This window comes from Carcharodon carcharias, chromosome 7 (assembly GCF_017639515.1).
Source record: "Carcharodon carcharias isolate sCarCar2 chromosome 7, sCarCar2.pri, whole genome shotgun sequence".
NCBI classification, from domain to species: Eukaryota; Metazoa; Chordata; class Chondrichthyes; order Lamniformes; family Lamnidae; genus Carcharodon; species Carcharodon carcharias.
The window spans coordinates 122,102,059-122,124,335 of NC_054473.1; the positions used below are offsets into that span (position 1 = coordinate 122,102,059).

General features: G+C 40.5%; 1 protein-coding gene across 5 annotated transcripts in view; it reads left to right on the top strand.

Moving 5' to 3' along the window:
* The first annotated feature begins 6,117 nt into the window (after positions 1-6,117).
* mbtps1 (membrane-bound transcription factor peptidase, site 1) overlaps positions 6,118-22,277 on the top strand; it is a 160,434-nt gene continuing 144,274 nt past the window's right edge. The window contains exon 1 of one of the 5 annotated variants that reach the window (XM_041191447.1): positions 6,118-6,250. The gene's annotated coding sequence lies outside the window, so the exon portion shown is untranslated. The other 4 variants (XM_041191449.1, XM_041191448.1, XM_041191450.1 and 1 more) reach the window with 4 other exon arrangements.

The following is a 22,277-nucleotide window of genomic DNA, read 5'->3' on the forward strand; positions in this document are numbered from 1 at the left end:
GTGCCAGCTGTGGTTCAGTTGGTATCATTTTTGCCTCTGAGTTAAATGGTTGTGTGTTCAAATCCCATTTCAGCACTTGACAAAAATCTAAGCTGATACTCCAGTGCAGTACTGAGAGAGCACTATGCTGTTAGAAGTCCTTTCTCTTGGATGAGAGGCCCTACCTGTACCTCAGGTACAGAGAAAGATATGGTGATATAATTTTGAAGAAGAGCAGGGGAAGTTCTCTGCAGTGTCCTGGCCAATATTTATCCATTAAACAACATCTCAAAAATTGATTATTTATCCATTTTCACATTACTGCTCGCGAGAGTTCACTGTGCTTCCTTCGTTGCAACAGTGTCTACACTTCAAAAGTACTTCATTAGCTGTAAACTGCTTTGAGACATCCTATTGTGAAAGGTGTTATGTAAAGGCAAATCTTTTTAGTTTTGGCCTTGTATACCAATATTCTACACTTGTTTTTTAAAATTGCTTTTCCATGTTATCTCAGCATTAATGATGACAAACCTGCTAGAAGCCCCAAGTCTTTTTTCAAGTCTATCTCTGCTCATTTTGTTCCCTTCATATTCGTTCCCTTCGTTACTTCCCCAAAATTTGCATCACTATGTAGTCCTGCAATAGTCCTTTTCTACCACCGGATGGTGCAACTGCACTGTATATAAGCATTTTTAATTCGACTGTGGCAAATTGTGGTATTGCAGGAACATAAAGATCGAATAGAGATTCTTAGTGCTGTAAACCAGTGAATTACTTTCTGCAGCATGGTGCCTATTATGTAGAAAATATACTAAAAACAGAGGTGAAATGCAGAGAGAAACAGAGTTAACATTTCAGAAATGTTATAAGATCATAAGAAATAGGAGCAGGAGTAGGCCATTTGGCCCATCGTGCCGGCTCCACTGCCCAGTAAGATCATGGCTGATCTGATTGTGGCCTTTCTGCCTGTTTGGAATAACACTTGACTCCCTTGTCAATAAAAATCTGTCTAACTCAGCCTTGCATATATTCAATGACCCAGCCTCCACTGGTCTCCGTGGAAGAGAATTCCAAAGACATACCTTAATTTAATTTGGCCATTGTTTTTTTGATACCAGAGTTTTAGGTAATGAACGTACTCTCCACAAATATACATAATATCCAGCTTCCATCTGTAATACAGTTGAGTTGTTGCATATGGCATATACACATTAACTTTACTTTCTGTGGCATGATTTTTGAGTAATACTTCACATGCAAACATTTTTAAGTTGGCCAATTTCCTTAATTGGATTCTTCCAATATGTAGCATGCTCAATCCATCAATACAATGGAAGGCAGCTAGAAAACTGTTCCTGAAAAAACTATTAATGATGTATGAAAACACATGATCCTGAATGACCATTTGGTAAAACCTACCAATAATAATTAAAAGTTTAAAAAGTGAATCACTCAAACTACTCAAAACATTTTTTTGAAATGCAAATCTGCCATCTTTTCTCAGTAACAGAAAGCTCTCCAAACTTTGGTCTTAAAATACATATACATTTTTAAAAAGTTATCAATTTGACAATAGTCTCAATAAATTTACCTCTCTTCTATCTTTTAATGCCTTAATTAGCTTTCACTTTAAGACTCATTCGTCCTTAAAGCCTGAACTTTGACTGAACATTTCCCCATAGAATATATGGAGGATTAACAACTATATTTGTGCATTTTGAACGTGTGCAGTTGCCAAAAATGCTCAGCATTCATCAGTAGGTTTCTGAATTAAAGCAGAAATATGTCTCAAGCTCACCCTATGAGGAATTGTGAGCTTTCTTTTCCCAGAAATTTACAAAGAAAATGGAGACTGAAATCTCAAAACTTTATTTCAGGCAGGCTCACATTTAAAGTATTAACCAACAGCTGTTCTTTTTTTCATTATGCACTGTTTGCAGATGGACAGTGTTTGTGGTTAACAGCAACTGTGGCTTCCTTTGACAGTTAAGAAACAATAATCTTATCAAGAATGTGTTTGCTTTATCTGTGTTTAAAGGTCAAAGAGGATTTCAGTTTGTTTTTTCAGGTGGTTTAAACCTAGCTGAAAGATTCGTTTGATTTACTGCATTCCCCCACCCTGATTGGTTCCTGTCCATGCTAATCAAGGTAAGCCCCTTACCTTTGCATGGCAGTTGAAAATTCAGGTTAAAAAATAATCCTTCTGAACCATCTTTGTGATCTAATCAATCAGGTAATCCAAATACATATCCAGCAACTTTAGCTTTAATCTTCTGCTATGCAAATGATGGAAAGTTGGAAACTTCTGCAGCTGAAGTTTTGACAAGCCAGTTTGTCACGGCACTATCAGTATAACGAGATGTTGAGTCACTATGCCAAGGGCTGCTTTTCAGTTGTTAACCTTTGCTAGGTTGGAATGCCTCCTGAGCCCTCAGCTGCTGTGTATCTTTTATTTAGTCTGTTGTCTATAAAATAAACCAGGTTGTGAGTTTAGTGCCTGCAGACCCAGCCTTAGGATCGTGATGATTCTAGTGAGGCTTGTCATGGGAGGGAACTCTACCCAAGGTGCACTTTCTCATTCTAATTTTTGATTTTTGTCCTTTCTTGGTATCTTTTCATTTCTTTTGTTTGTTTTTTAATCTTTTTAATTGCTTTGATAATTAATATAAGTTGTTAATTCATTAACCTGCAAATATTTAATTAACGTCTTCCATTTTTAAAAATTCATTCATGGGATGTGGGCTTGGCTGGCTGAGCCAGCAGTTATTGCCCAACCCTAAATGCCTTTGAGAAAGTTCTGTTAGGAAGGGATTATGACCCAGTGACAGTGAAGGAATGGCGATATAATTCCAAGTCAGGATGGTGAGTGACCTGGAGGGAAGCTTCCAGGTTGTGGTGTTCCCTTCTTTCTGCAGTTCTTGTCCTTCTGGATGGTACTGGTTGTGGGTTTGGAAGGTGTGGTCTGAGGAGTCTTGCTGAATTCCTACAGTGCATCTTGTAGATGGTACACATTGCAGCTACTGTGCGCTGGTGGTGGAGGGAGTGAATATTTGTGGATGGGGTGCCAATCAAGTGGGCTGCTTTGTTTTGGATTGTGTTGAACTTCTTGAGTGTTGTTGGAGCTGCACTCATCCATTCAAATGGAGAATATTCCATTACACTTCACACTCCTGACTTGTGCCTTGTAGGATGGTGGACAGGCTTTGGGGAATCAGGAGGTGAGTTACTTGCTGCAGGATTCTTAGCCTCTGGCCTGCTCTTGTAGCCATAGTATTTATATGGCTAGTCCAGTTCAGTTTCTGGTCAATGGTAACCCCCAGGATGTCAATGACCTGTTAAAGGACTATGCTCATTGGAATGGGGTGGTGTTGGGTAGGTGTTAGTGAGGGCTCTCTTGGCATTGAGTTGACAGCAGTATTTCATCAATACTGAAAAATGTGTGACTCTAATATATCATCTGCTGGAAAAGTCTTTAGTAAACACACTCGGGTTAAAATTTAACTTATGTTGGGGAGCAAAATGACAATAGCATCTATTCCAATTCCATTGGCATCATAGGGCAATAGGGCAAAAGCATTGACACAACAAAAATACTGAGTGATGTGCTACAACATGGGCACACCCATGTGTTTAGATGCACAGGTTCCAGGGTGATGTTCATTCTGCAATGCTCCCACCAGTTTACAGGAAAATGCTCCTAAGATAGATTTTAAGGTGACACAGCAAAAGGTTAGCTACTCTTAGGATTCCAGTTAATGTCTTCTTACACCTGTTCCAAGAATCTGGTCACAAATGAGGAATGGTTCACTCTTTCTGTCACCTCCTGCAGGTAACCCCTGTGCTACTCATCAAAGCAGGATGCACTCTGCTCCAAGAAGGAAAATGTCAGTCTAATACTCTGTTCAGAATTTCCTACAGCAGGACCCCTGAAGTTGAATCCTGGAAAGTATTATCTTGGTTTTGCTCCAGCATTTCTACACCTTAGTAAAATGAGGTTTAAACCAATCAGGAAACCCTTTAAGAGCTGCTGATAATAGACAATGTGTCTCTATTTCTTTGTGTTCTATTCACCGATGGTAATCTGATATTTTGTCTTGTAGTTCACCTTACATTGTTGTGTGAGTTCAGTTCATAGTCTGACATGCACCAACCAAAAAGGAGTGTCCTTTTGGCAACAGCGTCAGGACAGTATTATAAGCTGCCTTCGAACTCTATCTGAATCTGAAGCACACAGGTTCCTGATTTCACAGCGAGTAGAGTAATTCAAAAGGAATGCCAAAGTAGGATGGAGATGGAAATGATAAAAGGAGGATTAATCTAAACAATGAGAAGAGCAAGATTGGCTGGATTATGCTTCTTTTAATCATATCTTCTAATACCTATGCATTTGTGTACCATGACATGAGTAACACAGTTATGATGCAGTTTTATTGTCAGTTTCAAAAATGAATGGTCTGACCAGCTTTCCTTTTCAAGAATCCCTACTTCATTCATTTTACTTTAAGGTTACAGATTGAAAATAAATCTTCTGCCATTGTCACTGCAGTTGTGAGTTCAGCACAAAAATAGAAAAACAATTGGTGATTTAATTTCCAGTTGAGTGCTATATATCAGATCCTTTAATCACAAACTACACAAACCAATGTGAACCATAAAGTTATTTGAATGATTACTCAGTTATAACCTGCTCTTTCACTTCAGGATAACACAGATTGTCATTTTTGGAATAACGCTAGGCCAGGGTTTGCTGTCAAGGTAATGTGAAACTAATGGAATGCAGTTACTGATGTGCAAATGGTACAGCAACTTTGGCAAGGGGAAGTTGGGCAGTTAAATGAAAACATCAAAAAGCTGCTGTGATATGCTGCTCCACTGTTACTTTCTCTTTTTGCTTTATCATACAATGGTATGATATTGCTGTACTTGCGCAATAGATATAAACTAAATTCACTACAGTAAGTTAAACCTTGTAATTTCAAGTGTAAATAGACTTCTAACTATACATTAAATGTTAATTACTGTCTGCCAATCTCTTTGGCTCTGAAAATTAACTGTCATAAGTGCAGATTCTTATTCCTTCAGGTATTCATTGCTGTTGGAGATTTTAAAAAGTAACATTTTAAATTTGAACTTCTGCTTTTACTTTTCTGTTTTTTTATTTCTCTTTTAATCCAATCTTTTCCCACTCTTTTATTTTTCTTTCTGTACAAGATTTGGTCGTTAATTCACCCATTCAAATAATACTCTTTATTTTACAGTCTGATTGGTTAAGACCGCACACAGTTGCTTGTCCTTTTCACTTAGGTCCTAGATGACTTCTTTCCCTCATTGCACCATTGTCAGGTCACAATTTTGGCAACTTGCCAAAACTTGCTGACTCCACTAATATTGAATCTTTTTTTCTCCCCTGTAACAGAATTGATCAGCGACCAATCCATGTGATTTACTAGGATAATAATCCTGGTGATACTAATGAGATCCTAGAGCAAAGAATCTGGCTGAATTTTCACTGGTGACCTACATGGAGTGGTTTGGTTAAAATGTGGGGTGGGGGCAGGGACCCACCATTTGGGATTCCATCACATGCTGTGGAACTTTAACTTCAGATGTGTGTATGATATCACTGGTTCTCTGAAACAGAATTAATATTTCAGGTCGTGACCTTTCATCATTCCCTAAATTTTGGTGAAAGGTCACAGCCTGAAACGTTAACTCTTTTTCTCTCTCCACATATGCTGACAGAGCTGCTGAGTATTTGCAGAATTTTCTGATTTTATCTTCGACTGAAGGGTTTGGTTATGCAGATATGGGGAGTGTTCCTGCGTTAGAATGCGCAAGTTCCGAGCTGACATCTGTTTAGTTACCCTTTGCGTTGCCTGCAAGAAATCACAAATATCAAACACGAAAATGAGCTAGATGTTTTATCTGCGAGCAACGCTGCGGGAGGTTGGCGAGTGGTAGGTTCCCTATTCTGCAACTGCGCCCCACTGCGACAGGAGCGGGCAACTGCTGTCGCTCTGTGACTCGCCCACGCTCTGGCACTCTGACAGTCACCCAGAGCGACGGCGTTGATTGGTCTCTGGGTTTGTCAATCAGAGCTCTCCGTGGGTGTGATTGGCTATCCCGGGTGTCAGTCAGTGAGGAGGGCTGACTGACGGAGAGCTGTGGGCAGTTTGTAAGCCGGAGATTGTCCGCGGCCGGGGCGGCGGAGGGGGTGAGTTGAGACCCGGCTTGGCCTGATCCGATAGCTGGAGAAGGATCCGGAGTGCGGGTGAGTGCCGCCGCATCGACCCCCTCCTGCATGGTTTGTTTTGGGGTGCGGGGGGATCTCTCTCTTTCGCCGCTCGGAAAGGGCCTGATGTACGGCCTGGAGTGAAGGGGCTGCCCGAAGAGCGCAGGCCCCTGAGCGAGAGGAGCAGGAGTCGGGGGATGCGCCAGGAAGCTGAGCCTCTCCCTGCAACAGGAGGAACGAGGCAACCAGGCCTCGCCGGCAGCTGTTGGAGGAAGCTTCCTTATCCTAATGGGAATCTCCTGGTGTCCCTGACAGTGGTTGAAAGGGACAGGTTCCTTCACTGGGAAGTCTGGACAACTTCTTGTTTACTTACAGGGTAGAGCTGCTCACTCTAATTTTTACAGCTGCTGTTGTGATTTATACTGTCACCTTGTGTGTCTCATGAACAAATGGAATTGTTGCCCAAACCCTGAAGAAAGTGTCTTTAAAAAAAGAACATTTCATGTTCTTAAGTGTTTCCCTAGCTAAGTACTGCAGTGTATGGTGTGAATGGAGTTTTTAACAACTTAAATTTTATTTCTTTTGATGGGGTTGATGGTTGTAATATAGGCTGCAGCATGTCATGCAAACTTGGATTGGTTGGCTTGATACCAAGTGCAGTTACCTGGGTTGTACCAGTTTTTGAGATGGAGACTAAACTCTGTTATGAAAATGCCTACCCCTTTAGCAGGGGCTGCAATGACAAATGTCGATGAAGTGGAATGAATATAATTGTTTTTCAATTTATTTTTAGTTGAATAAATTGTATGGTATAATTGCAGCTGTGGCACAGGGCAAAGTTATGATTTCAGAAAACCTTAACAATCCGCAGTGTGAGATATTGTGGGGTGAGTGATAAATAAATAGTGGGAAGCATTTAAAGAAATGATTCAAAATGTTCAATGAAAATATGTTGTTAACAAACAAAAGCTCAGCAAGAAAGATCCATCAGTGGCCTACTAGGGATGTTAAAGATAGCCTCTTTTTAAAATTTAGTTCTTATAATGTTGTGAAGAATATTTGTAAGCCTGAGGATTGACAGAGTTTTAGAAAAGAGCAAAGGGTGACCAAAAAGCGGATAAAACAGGAAACAATGGAATGAGAGTAAACTGGCCATGAATATCAGAACAGTTTGTAAAAGGTTTTGCAAGTATATTAAAAGGAAAGCAGCTAAAATGAATGATGATCCCTTCAGTGGTAGCGGTAGAAGATGTCATAGGGATTGAGGAAATGGAAGAGATGTTGAACAAATACCGTCCAAATTTACAATAGAAGACTCAAATTGCATACCAGAAATACAGGATAGCCAAGGGGCTAATAAGAGTGAGAAACTTGAGATAATTAATATGAGCAGGGGAAAATGTATTGGAGAAACTTAAGGGACTAAAAGGTGACATTCCTTGGACCTGATTATCTACATCCTAGGGTTCTATAAGAGGCAGCTACAGAGTTACCAGATGCACTGTTATCATTTTCTAAAATTCCCTAGATTCTAGAATGGTTGCTTGGTAGCACCGAACTTGAGTACTGCTGAAAAAAAATATTTTGTTGAAGCTTTTTGTCTTGCACTCATCAGAACAATCAGAAGAATACTAATGTCAGGGGAAGCAACAACTCTATACTGTATGAGGAGAGTGCTGATTGGTTGGCAAGTGGACTCTGATTGATAGAGATGTTGCCATGGAGAATGCACCACCAGTGACTGACAGTTAACTGCCAAGCATTTTGAAATTTTAAGCTTGACTCTGGTCAAGGCATTGCCCTGAGGAATGAACCAGCGAATGGCTATCACTTACTTTGTTTAGCTGAAGCAAGCATAATGTGTGTACATGTTCTTTCTGTTTGTAAAGAACAGGGCCCAGTGTGTTAATATATGCAGCTTCCGGTGCGCACACATGTGTCACACTGAGCCCGACTGATAATCTTAAATTAGTTGTCATAATTTTTAGCACACTGAAGATTATTAAGCAAATGTTGTCCAGTTGCAGAATCAAAGCCCGTGCTTGCACAACTCAGAACACAGTGTCCAACATTAGATGTGATTCCGCATTGGACAACATTTGCTTACTAGCCCTCAGTGTGCAAAAAATTATGCTGACAACTAATTTAAGATTGTCAGCAGGGCTCAGCGTGGCGTATGTGTGTGTGTACTGGAAGCTGCATATATTAATACACAGGGCCCTGTTTTTTGCAGACAGATCATGTACAATCATTGCGCCTGTTTCAGCTAAACAAAATAAGTGATAGCCATTAACTGGTGCATTCTCCAAGGCAATGCATCTACCAATCAGAGTGCACTTGTTAACCAATCAGCACTACCTTCTCATATAGTGTAAAGTTGTTGCTTCCCCTAACATTGGTATTCTTGTGATTGTCCTGATGAGTGCAAGATGAAGCTTTGACAAGGCTTGGCCTAAATAGCCAAGTGGTTATGGTACTGGGTTTATAACCCCAAGATCAAGAGTTCAAGGGCTTGGCCTAAATAGCCAAGTGGTTATGGTACTGGGTTTGTAACCCCCAGATCAAGAGTTCAAATCTCACAATGGCAAACTATGAAACAATGTAACTTCATCTGAAACAGATGGAAACAGGTTTACTCAAAAGAGTATCAAGAGTTCAAATCTCACAATGGCAAACTATGAAGCTTTGACAAAATGTTTTATTTTCAGCAATACTCAGGTTCTAAAATGTTCCCATTGCATTGCAAGTTAGCAAATGTAAAACTGCTTTTTGGGAGAGAGAAAATGGGGAACTACAGGCCACTTAGCTTAACATCAGACATTGGGAAGATGCTTGAATCTATCATTAAGGAAGTTTTAACAATGTACTTAGAAAGTTGTAATTTGATCAGACAAAGCCAACACAGTTTTATAAAAGTAAAACTTTGTCAAATACGATTATTTGTATTTTTTTTTGAGGGTCTAACCATTAGGGTAGATAAAGGGTAACCAGTAGAGATAGTATATTTGGATTTCCAGTAGGCATTTAGTAAGGTGCCACACAAAAGGTTAAAATGCAAGATAAGGACTCATGAAATTGCCATGGCTAGGGGATTGGTTGATTGGAAGGGAACGGAGTAGGGATAAATGGGGTATTTTTAAGTTGGCAAGCTGTGACAAGTGGAGTGCCACAAGGATCAGTGCTGGGGCCTCAGCTATTTGAAATTTATATCAATGCCTTGGGCAAAGAGCCTGAGAATAATGTTCCAAGTTTGCAAGGATACAAAGTTAGATGAGAATTTAAGCTGCGAGGAGGACGCAGGCTGTAAAGAGATATAGACAGGTTAAGTGAGTGGGTAATGAAATGTAGATGTAGGAAATGTGAGTTTATTCACTTTGGTAGTGAGAATAGGAAAACAGAATATGGGTGTGAAACTTCCGAATGCTGATCTTCAGAGAGACTTGGGTATACTTGTACAAAGAATGCAGAAAGTTAGCATGCAGGTACAGCAAGCAATTCTGAAGGCAAATGGCATGTTCGCCTTTACTGAAAGGGGATTGTAGTACAAGAATAAGAAAATCTTGCTATAGTTGTATAGGGCTTTGGTGAGACTAAACCTGAAGTAGTGTGTGCAATCTTGCTGATCATCTGGTATGTCCCCTTATTGAGCCCCTCATTAATACAGAAAAATCCTCATTTGGGGCTTTCGTTTGGATTCCCATTTGGAAAATCAGTTTTGATTTTTTTAAAGAAAAATATTGCTGCTTGGTTACAACAAATGGAGATTGCTACTGGAAAACAGCTATTCCAGCATTCCTGGTCATATTGAAACAAATCAGTATAATTGTGGCCTGAAAAATAGAAAAAAGTGAGCATCTTAGTGGCCACAGATGTGCTTTCTCACAGCTGTAGCACAGAATGAAGCTGTTTGGACCATTCTGGCGCTGCTAGTTTTTCAACTTAAGGAAGGTATAATTGTATTGGAAGCAGTTCAGAGCAGGTTCACTAGGAATTCCTAGGATGAAGGGGGAAAGGGTGTTATGAGGAAAGGTTGAACAGGGTGGGCCCTTACTATACTCATTGGAGTTTAAAAGAATGAGAGATGATCTTGTTGAAACATGTAAGATTCAGAGGGGGACTTGACAGGGTGGACGTTGGGAGGATGTTGGGGAAGTCTAGAACTAAAGGGCATGGTTTAAAAATAAAGGGTCCCGCATTTAAGATGGAGATGAGGAGGATTTTTTTTTCTTGAGGGTCTCTTCACCAGGGAGCAGTGGAGGCTGTGTTACTGAATATAAGGTTGAGTCAGACAGACTTTTGATCTACAAAGGGAGTCAAGGGTTATGGTGAGTGTGGCGGTGGCAGCAGTGGTGGTGGCTGGGGGGTGTAGGCAGAAAAATGGTTTTAAGGCCACAATCAGATCAGCCATTATCTTACTGAATGGCTCCTATTTCTTATGAACCTATGAACTGGCATTGCCTGTCTCTTTAATCTCCTCCAGCCCCACAGCACTCAGATCTCGGTGCTGCTCTAATTCTGGCCTCTTGAGCACACCCCAGTTTTTAACTGTTCCATCATTGGGGACTGTGCATTCAGCTGCCTAAATTCTGGATTTCCCTACCCCTCTGTGTTTCTCTCCTTTTTAAGACGTTCCTTTAAAACCTACCTCTTTGACTAAGCTTTTGGTCATCGGCCCTAATATCTTCTTCATGTGACTCCGTGTCAAATTTTGCTTGATAATATCCCTACGAAGTGTCCTGGGATGTTTTATTGTATTATAGCCTAGGTGTGGTTTTAGGACGTGCTGTTTTGCCTTGCGTCTGACCATACGCCAATCCCTGAGCTGATAGGCTAAAAGCGAGAAGAAAGGTGAAAATGTATACATCTGGGCCCCAGTCAGTTGTAGGAGTTGCTCGAACATGCTTGAAGGGATCACCACCTAATGGAGCTCCAGTCCCAGATTTCATTTAGCTTTACTCCCTTGGCCTTTACCTCTTCCGATATTATTAAAGGTGGTATCTGGCAGGGTCCAGGACATCACCTCGTCACTCCAACTGCCTCCACCGAGGGGCCTCCAGTGGCAAACCCTGTCACCCAGGCCTTTTACATTAAAGGTGCTATATAAATACAAAATGTTGTTCACTATAATGGCATTTTTTTTCCTCTGCAAGGATATATCCTCAATCTCAGTAGCCCCTTGGGCCATTAGAACATGGTTTGTCAGTAAGTATAGGAAAAAAATCTATTAACTTACCTTTTCTTCATAATGATTTATTCTATTGTCACCAATTTTGACAACCAGTGATACCAATCTTTTGCAATTTATCGTAAAATATTTTGAAGTTGTAAAGTTCTTGAGTGGATTCCACCTTAACCTCTGTTCCATTTAAAAAGCATTTTGAGGCTATTTTATAATGATAACCTTGCATTTATCTTGTTTTTGTTGTATGCATTTTGACTGTAATATTCCTACTGTAGGATCCCTTGCTTCCATAAATCCATATGTGGGCTAACTAGTGTTCTGTACAAAATTTAACATCATCTTGCTTTTGTATTTAATGCTTGTATGGGTTTTAAGTTTTTATGTATATAGCCCAGAGCCCTGTTTCCACTTGTAGTCTCACCTGTCCAATGACATATACATATTTTTTCTGTAGTTTGAGAACATTTGGTCTTTGTCACTCTCCTGGAAACAGCAGGAAGGTCATGTGGATTAAATAGTGATGGCCACTGTTTTGTCAGTAGATTAAGTTAATGGAAGTTGATGGAGGCTGACTATGTACAGTAGTGTGCATTGTAAACTAGGTAATGGCAATTAAAGCAGCAAACAATTGTTATTATCTTGTTAATGTCAACCCCCAATTGAAATTTTGGGGTTAGTGTCAAATTATATTAAAACTAACCCTTTTTGTATAAACAATTTTTCTTAGGATATGTGCTGTGCTGGCAAGGCCATATCTGTTGCCCCTTGGTTTCCTCTAAGATGGTTAACAGTTTTTACAACTGAGTAGCTTTGTGGGCCACTTCAATGGGTGTTAAGTTTAGGCCAGATCAGGTAGGGATGGCATAAGTGACTAAGTTGAGTTCTTATCATCTGGCAGCATTGCTGCCCCCTCACAAGTGCCAGTTCACAGCATCACATCTATTGAAATTATTTTCATAATTTGCCATTAGTGGAGTTTGAATGCTTAATATCTGGATTGCTAATCTAGTACCATAACTACTGGGCCAACTTCCATGCAGGCATGCCTGAGAATCCTGCCAAATATATTCACTTCTGATTTTATTATTGAGTTTTAGCACCTCTTGCCCACCAGTGGGGATCTCAGCCTGGCTCTGTGTGACAGTGTAGTCAATTCTAGCACTGCTATCTGAGAACTGCTGCTGCTGTATCATTGCCAGACCTCGTTTCCTGGAGTCCGAGCTTGGGCGACATTGACAACTCTGGTTCTAGCAGAACTGACAGTATGTTTTCAGAGGCTCCACTTTGAACTTGGGTACCTGCTTCATGCACACAATGCTGTAATGCACTGTTTTTGATTGGATTAGTTACATAATCAAAGTTCATGCAAAGGGTAGAGGGTGGGCGAGATTAAATACCAAAGATGCCATGAAACAGAAGGCAAAGGGAGTAGTAATGATAGTAGTAAAGAAATAAAGCATTGGTCCAGAGTAGGTGTTATTCGCAGAATAAAGGTCAGCTCTATTTGAAAGCAAAAACATGAAAACAAGATACAAACTAGTACTGGGGGGGGGGGGGGGGGGGTGTTGAAATTGTTGAACTCAACCTTGAGTCCAGAAGGCATTAAAGTACCTAATTGGAAGATTAAGTGCTATTCCTCAAACTTGCGCCTAGTTTTCCTAGGACATTGTAGCAGGCCGAGGACTGAAATGTGAGAATGAGAGCAAGATCGTGAATTGAAATGATGAGCAACTGGAAGGTCGGGGGTCATGCTTGCCTACTGAGTGGTGGTGTTCTGCAAAGTGGTCACCCAGTCTGTGTTTGGTCTCCCCGGTGTAGAGGGGACTGCATTGTGAGCAGTGAATACAGCCGACTAAATTGAAAGAAGTGCAAGTAAATCACTGCTTCACCTTGAAGGAGGTTTTGGGATTTTAGATAGTGAGGAGAGAGGAGGTAAATGGCAGGTGTTAGATTTCCTGCAATTGCATTGGAACAGGATGAGGTGTTGGGGTGATAGAGGAGGAGACCAAGGTATCTCAGAGGGAATGGTCCCTTTGGAATTCTGACAGGGGAAGGAAGGGGAAAATGTGTTTCATGGTGGCATTGTGCTGGAGGTAGCAGAAATGGCAGGGCTACTCCTTTGAATACGGAGGTTGGGTGACCGTTTTGTGGAACACTTCCATTCAGTCCACAAACATTACCTGACCTTCAGTTGCTTGCCAATTCAATTCACCATCTTGCTCTCACATTCACGATTTAGTCCTTGGCCTCCTGCAGTGTTCCAGGGAAACCCAATGCAAGCTGGAGGAACAGAATCTTCTGATTAGGCATTTTACAGCCCTCTGGACTGAACATTGAGTTCAACAACTTTTAGACTGTTTTGAATTTTTCCCCCAATTGCCAGTTTGTATCTTGTTTTCATGTTTTTTGCTTTCAGACAGAGCTGACTTTTACTCTGCTATTAACACCTACCCTGAACCAAAGCTTTTTTCTTCATTAGTATTAATACACTCCCTTTGCCTCTTGTGCCATGGCATTTTTGGTATTTACTCCCCCGGCCCTCTAACCTATCCCTCACCTTCTCTTTTGATCCCCCTTTTTTACCACCACCCCGAGCCCCCCCCGTTCCTTTTTTAACAGTGTAAAACCTATCACATTTCTACCTCCAGTTCCAAAGAACTGTCATATTGGACCTGAAATGTTAACTGTTCTCCCTCCGCAGATGCTGCCAGACCTGCTGAGTTTTTCCAGCACTTTGTTTATTTTGTTTTTACTGAAGATATTTATTTTGTTTTTACTAAAGATTCCCTATTTGACTTCCAACGTTTCTTACTTTTCTACATTAATATAGTTGTGGCAGGGGGGCAAGAAGAGTTCTTGCAAAATGGTTTGAATAACAACAGCTCAATAACTATCTCTGCTAATCTTTTTTTTCTTTTGCTGCTGTAATTGTTACCCTTGGTTGACAGGTATATGAGTCAACCCTGTCCTGTTCAACAGGGTTTGAAGGTTTGAGCCCTCTTGTCTATATAACGCAATATAGACACAAGTTGCTTTCGATCATAAACAATTTAAACAAAAGGCCACTCACTTTAAACTTCATACTATGCTTCCCAAGCCAGGCTGGCACCAACTTTAAAACCAACTAACCTATCAGTTTTTAATGATGAGCTCTGCACAAATGCTGACTGTCCTTTTTGACCAATTTTTGACAGTTAGTATTAGTACAAACCTGAGATTAAATCTGTTCTAACAGGTATTAATCATAAAGAGCTGTAGCCAGTTAAGCCATTGCCCTTTTGTCATTGATTTTCAGAACCACTGTCGGTTCAAGTCACTAGTCTAGGTTGAACTGTGACCAGGACCTTCTTGTAACCTGAGTGGCCATGTGCCACGGTAGACAGATTGAGTAGAACAACTTCTTAAGTAAAAAAGTGTCCTGAGGATCAAGCTGTCTGGCTTGATCATGTAAGTTGTGGTCCCTGGGATGGTTAAAGATTATCACTTCAGGTCACCATTGTTCTGGTTAAAGTGAACTTGCAGTTTGAGGAAACCATTCCCAGACAGTTGTCTGAGGTGAACACTTCGTTCTTGGGAGTTAACCCTCTATCTGCCAATTCAAGCAATACAACAAAGCAAGTTTACAAAAATTTCTAGCACAGCCAGCAATCTATTTTTGCCACAATTAAGTGTGCATTTAACTCTAGTCAAAAGCAAACCCCCTATGCTGCTTTAAAATCTTTAGTTTTCCACCTCTGCCATCCTTATAATCTGAGTGAGAGTTGCATGCTAGTTTTGAGTTCCTTGTAACTATTGTACAACGCCTATGCGTATGTCTATATGTAGAAGTACAATATCTTTTCATGTACCTTTTAGTTCCTGTCTGACAGGTGGAGGGGAATGGGAGAAATATCCTAGTTCACTCCATCATTTGCCACAACGTATGCAAGTAGGCACACTTCTGATTTGAATGGGGTGTTAAGGAATGATTGACTTGAGTATGACAAGCTTAGTTTTGTTGCCTAGATGCCTTGGAGCCCTTGAGTCAAAACCATTTACTGGAAAAACAAGCTTGGGTCTTGAGTGGGTGCAAATCTAATGCAGAGATTTGAACACAAAAAAGAGTGCAGCATATCCTGTTTGACAGGATAATTTGTGGTTTGTTCCTTTTCTTTCACATGGGAACTTCCTGAAAATTCTGCCTAATTTACTCATCTGGTGCTCATTTAAAGCTCACATTGGCTCATCACTTCATGAACCCACATACACATTGTGTGACCATACCATCAATACAATTCCTATCTCTTCCTTGTATGAGGATGGCACCTTCTGTTATTGCTGCAAACAGCCATTATGGTCACAGAACTGAATGAAGCACCAAGGCATGTGACTGAAAGGAATGGTTTATAACACTGACCCACATGTGAGCTAGAGGTCAGTTGACAATCTTGCACAAATTGGCTGAAGTATAAATACTTGTGTGCATATTTGTGGTTTCACTATGCTTTACTGTATAACAGTTTTGTATGTTCTGTAATGCCCTTGCATTGTTGTTTTCAAACTTTGTGTACGGAGTTGTTCCAAATAGTGATAGAATAGAGAGTAAGTTTCTTTTAGGAATAACTCCTGAAAGACATTGTTTTCTGTTTGGTAGCTGACAATGTTGCAGAAAATACTCTCCATATACTGCAACAGAAATAACAAGCCTGTAAACCAGGAACATAAATCTTGAGTATCGCTGAAAAAGGCACAAGTTGAAGCTTTTCACCCCACACTCAACAGGACATTCACAAGAATACCAAATGTATCGAGAGTGCTGATTGATTGGCAAGTTGACTTTGGTAGAGGTATTGCATTGGAGAATGCACCAATTAACCAGCACGCTGTTATGAATATAAGGAACATATCTTTTTATTTCTATTGGACCGTTGTGAAAAACATAGCTTTAAAAGACAGGTTTTGGTGCATAGCCTTTGTCTATCTGCTGGAATAGTATACATCTGTAATGTCATAATTTGGTTTGTTTTTCTCACTCACATGCTTACTTAACCAGCTCTTTGCTGCTAGCAATTTTTTTCTTTCATTGTGGTTTCCAATGACTGTCGCTGTAAGTTTTACCCTTACATTTGGAACAGTCTGCTCCAGGATGCTCCAGTTCGTGTTTTTGATGCTTCCATCATCTGATGGCAGTTTAATTAACTCAGATTAATTTTGAGAAGCTTCTAAATCATGACATTTAATTGAGGACAAATACAACTGAAGAAAAATGGTGGAGTAGGTAAGTGGATGGAGGACCGCTTGCTAGTCACTTATTGCCAAACATCTCTGTGTTTCACCTCTTCCTTTCTGCTAGCAGGACTGGGATTGTAAACTTGTCTTTCAGATGGTCGCAATGTACCTACTACACCATATGCTAACTAGTCATGTGAAAGTTTTAAAATTTATAACATTATGATGCTCCCTTCATCCCATCCTACCAAAAATATTCTTGCCTGGACCTTCCTTCATTAGCTGTGGCTGTTTTGAGGTCAAGCTGGTGAGTGTATATTTTTCTTAGCCCCATTAAATGGTTACAAGCTGAAGTTGGGCCAGGTACATTTAGCAGTCCAGCCCAAAAAACATACCTTTTGGTGTAAATCTAAAATTCCATCCTTCAATCCTGCTCTTGTATTATCTCTTGGCAAGCTGGTGTGAATTTTTTTTAATCCCCTGTTCATCTGTTGCCCAATTTTATCCCCACAAGCAGAAGAGCTCACTCCCCACCCACTCACCCACAGCCATGTTCCCGCTTTCTAAACATAGCTTTGACTTGTGTAGACACTATGGTGTTGCTACTCTGATCGTTTCAGAGTTCCATGAGTCCCTGGTCCAATGCCAGTGGAATGGTTGACAAAACAAGCTCCATAGTTCCTTTTTATTATGGTCAACAGTGGGTTTTTGTCCCTTAGTGAAGATCGACAGATATAAATGATTGGGAGGTTCTAGGTAATAAGTATTAACCACTGAACCAGCTTTTATTGTTCCTTAAATAAACAGTTTGTTACTATTCTGTGTTATAGGAGTAGACAGATTATATTGTGAATTTTATTTTTAAAACATGAGTCTACGTTCAGATATCTAAAGGTCAGTATGATATAATAATTGCAATGGAGAAGTCTGATATTTTAACTGATTATTGTTATTTGCTATGTTGCAAACTGCTCTCTTGTTAATGACCTTCATGCCCCTCATGCCTATTTGTTTTGGCTGGATCAGATGAAGTCTGGAAATAAGATTTGGTAAACGTGATGCTGGATTGTCTTAAACTCAGTTGGCTCACACATGCTCTTTAGGGGAGGGACCCTGCCTTTCTTGACTAGCCTTGGTCTATATATATATATATATATATATATGACTCCAGTGCCACACTAATGTGTTGACTCTTGAATGCCTTCTGAAGTGGCCCAGCAAGCCACTCAAACGTGCACTATAAAGAATACAAACTGGTACTTCAAGGAGGTGAATCACCACTTTATTTTTGAAGGTAATCAAGGATGATTGAACAACGTATTCTAAGAATGAATAAAATAAATATGTGACCTTGATTTCCTTTTCCAACCTGAGGTGAGTATCCTATTCATCACCATGACCTCCTGTTTTTCCTATTTTTTTTGCCTTAGCCCCATGGCCACTGTGTCATTGTTACCTCCAGATTCTTAATTCCAGTTCTAGTGTCTCAGCCTCCATGGAATCCATTCATCCAGACCTCTGCCAGTAAGTGCCATTCAACTATTACTTCCATCCTTGCTTATATACACAACATTCCTGTCCCCTTTCAATTTTTGGCTTTGTTTTCAAATTCCTTCATAGCCACACCCAAAGCTAATTCTGCAATCTCCTCCTATGTTCCTAGTCCTTCAACTTTGTCGACATCCCTCAGGGCCCCCCTCTCCCCCCCCTTGCTTTGGCCCTGCTTATATAGCTTTTTTTAAAAAAAAAGATAGCTCTTTTGCAGCCTATATTTAATTTGACGAAGCCTTCAGTCACACTCGTCTCTTTTTTTATGGTTTAGTATTTTGTTTTTTTTTCCATGTGTTTATAGAGACATGGGGCTTGATGAATATTGTAGAGCTTTTTAAGCTAAGAAAAGTTCTCAATGTGGGGATGAGGGTATACTAATATTCAAAAATCAGGGCTATCTATAGATGAAACAGGCACAATTAACCATTGTCCCTTGACATTGAAAGGCCTTGCTATCGCTGAATCCCCACAGTCAACATCCTGGGGGTTATCATTGAGCTGAAACCGAACTGGACTAGTCATATAACTACTGTGGCTACAAGAGCAGGCCAGAGGCTAGGAATGGGGACGTGGTGGTGTAGTGGTATTGTCACTGCACTAATAATCCATCGACCCAGGGTAATGCCCTGGGGACCCAGGTTCGAATCCCACCACGAGATGGTGGGATTAAAATTTGGAATTAAAAGTCTAATGATGACCATGAAATCATGTCAATTGTCTAATGTCCTTTAGGAAAGGAAATCTGCCATCCTTACCTGGTCTGGCCAACTTAGGAACAGGAGAAGGCAATTCAGCCTGCTCTGCCATTCAATACGATCATGGCTGATCGAACACTTCAATGCCTTTTACCACACTATCCCCTAACCCTTTACGTTACTGTTAATCAGAAATCTATAAATCTCTACCTTAAACATACTCAATGACTAAGCTTCCATGGCCCTCTGGGCTAGCGAATTCCAAAGATTCACACCTCTGAGTAAAGAAATTTCCCCTCATCTCGGTCCTAAGTGGCTTCCTCCTTATTTTGACATTGGGGCGTCTAGGAACCAGGAGACACAGAGGGGAAACATCTTACCGTGCATCTACCCTATCTATTCCTTTAAATATTTTGTAGGTTTCAATGAGATCACCTCTCATTCTTCAAAACTCTAGAGAATACAGGCCCAGTTTCCCCAGTCTATCTTCATAAGACAATCCTGCCATCCCTGGAAGAAGTCTACAATTACAGCTGCAATTGAAGCAAGACTTCACTACTCCTGTACTCAAATCCTCTTGTGATAAAAGCTAAATTCCATTAGCCTTCCTAATTGTCTGCTGCACCTGCATGTTAGCTTTTGGTGACTTCTGGACAAGGACACCCAGATCCCTTTGTACATCTACATGTTCTAACCTTTTACCATTTAGGAAATACTCTGCATATCTGTTCCTTCTACCAAAGTGGATAACCTCACATTTTTCCACATTATTTTCCATCTGCCATGTTCTTGCCCACTCACTAAGTTTGCCCAAATCCTCCTGTAGCTGTTTTACATCTTCTTCACAACACACATTCCCGCCTAGTTTTGTCATCTGCGAACTTGGAATATTACATTTGGTCCCCAGATCCAAATCATTGATATATATTGTGAACAACTGGGGCCCCAAGTACTGATCCTTGCGGTACCCCACTTTTCACAGCCTGCTAAAGCGAGAATGAATCATTTATTCCTACTCTGTTTTCTGCCTGTTAGCCAATCCTTAATCCATGCCAGTATATTACCTCCAATCCAATGTGCTGTTATTTTGCTAATCAACCTCCTGTGGGGGACTTTATCAAAAGCTTTCTGAAAATCCAAGTACACTACGTCCATCGACTCTCCTATATCAATTTTGATAGTAACATTCTTAAAAAACTCCAGCAAGTTCGTCAAACATGATTTCCCATTTGCAAACCTATGTTGACTATGCCCAATCAGATCATGATTATCCAAGTATTCATTTATTACATCCTTTAATAGATTCTAGCATTTTCCCTATTACTGATGTAAGGCTAACAGGTCTGTCGTTCCCTGTTTTCTCTCTCCCTTCTTAAATAGTGGGGTGACATTTGCTACCTTCCAATCTTCAGGAACCATTCCAGAATCTATAGAATTTTGGAAAATGATCACCAATGCATCCACTATCTCTTTAGCAACCTCTTTCAACAATCTGGGATGCAGAATATCAGGTCCCGGGGACTAATCAACTTTCAGTTCCATTAATGTCTCCAATTCAACCTTCTTTCTTATATTAATTTCCTTCAACCCCTCATCCTCCCTAGTCTCATGGATTGTTAAATCTGGGAAATTTCCTGTTTCTTTCTCTGTGAAAGCAGACACAAAGTAATCATACAGCTTCTCTGCCATTTCTGTATTCTGCATTATGAATTCTCCTGACTCTGCCTGTAATGAACTCACATTTGTCTTAGCCAAATGCTTCCTTTTTACACACCTATACAAGCTTTTACAGTTCGTTTTTATGTTTTTTGCTAGATTGCATGCATATTCTATTCTCCCTTTCTTTACTAGTTTCTTGGTCTTCCTTTGCTGTATTCTAAAAACCTCCCAATCCCCAGGTTTACTACCACTTCTGGCAACTTTATAAGCCTTTTCTTCTAATCTTTTACAATCCTTAACTTCCTTTGTCAGCCACAGTTGACTGACGTTTTTTTGGTTTTTGCTCCTTGAAGTTTAGGTGCTGTAAGAAATGTAATTGTTCTTTGAAGATTATCCATGCCTAAGTACAGTCGTACCTTTTAATATATTTTCCCAATCCACCTCAGCCAATTTGCCCCTCATGCCTTCATAATTTCCTTTATTCAACTTTAACACCCTTGCTTCAGAGTGAACCACCTCACTTTCAAACATAATGTCAAATTATATCATATTGTGGTCACTCATCCCTAAAGGTTCTTCTACAACAAGATTATTAATTAGTCCCTTTTCCTTATGTAATACTAGATCTAAAATAGCCTGTCCTCTAGTCGGCTGTTGAACATACTGCTCCAGAAACCATCCCTAACAAACTTGTCTTCCACAACATCAGTGCTCAGTTGGTTTACCCAGTCTATATGCAGATTGAAGTCACCCATAATTGCTGTATTGCCCATGCTACATGCTTCTCTCATCTCCTGATTAATACCATGCTCCACATTACCACTACTGTTTGGTGGCCGATAAACAACTCCAACCAATGTGTGCTGCCCTTTGCTGTTTCTTAGCTTTATCCAAATAGTTTCCACACATTGTTCGTCCAATCTGAGATCCTTTCTTACTAATTCACTGATCCCATCCCTTATTATCAGCGCAACCCCACCTCCTTTCCCTTCTTGCCTGTCCTTCCTAAATGTTGAATATCCTTGAATATTCAGTTCCCAGCCTTGGTCACCATGCAGCCATGTTTCCGTAATGGCAATTATATCATACCCATTTGCCTCTATTTGTGCGTTTAGGTCATCTACCTTGTTGCGAATGCTGTGCACATTCAGGTAGAGTGCCCTTAACTTTGTCTTTTTGACATAATTTCGCATTTGAAGCATACTCAATGCTACACGTGACTGCAGATCCACAACAATGTGGTTGAATCTTAACTGCTCCAGCAAGAAACTCAGGCTTTTTAGTGGTTTGATGCAACTAAAAGGAATGAAACTGGATAGACCACCTGGCATCAACCTAGGCACCAGAAATGACAGTGGCAAGCTCAGCCCTGTCAACCCTGCAGAGTCCTCCTTGCTACCATCTGGGGGCTAATGCCAAAATTGGGAGAGCTGTCTTACAGCCTAGTCAAGCAACAGCAACGGCCTGACATAGCCATTTGCACGGAATCATACCTTGCAGATAATGTCCTGGACATCGCCATCACCATCCCTGGGTATGTCCAGCAGAAGTGGCAGCACAGTGGTATACAGTTGGCTGGTAGTTGCCTCAACATTGACTCCAGACTCCATGAAGTCTCATGGCATCAGGTTAAACATAGGCAAGAAAGCCTCCTGCTGATTACTACATACCGTCTTCCCACAACTCATGAATCAGTACTCCATATTGAACAGCACCTTTTTTTATTTGTTCATGGGATGTGGGTGTCACTGGCTAGGCCAGCATTTATTGT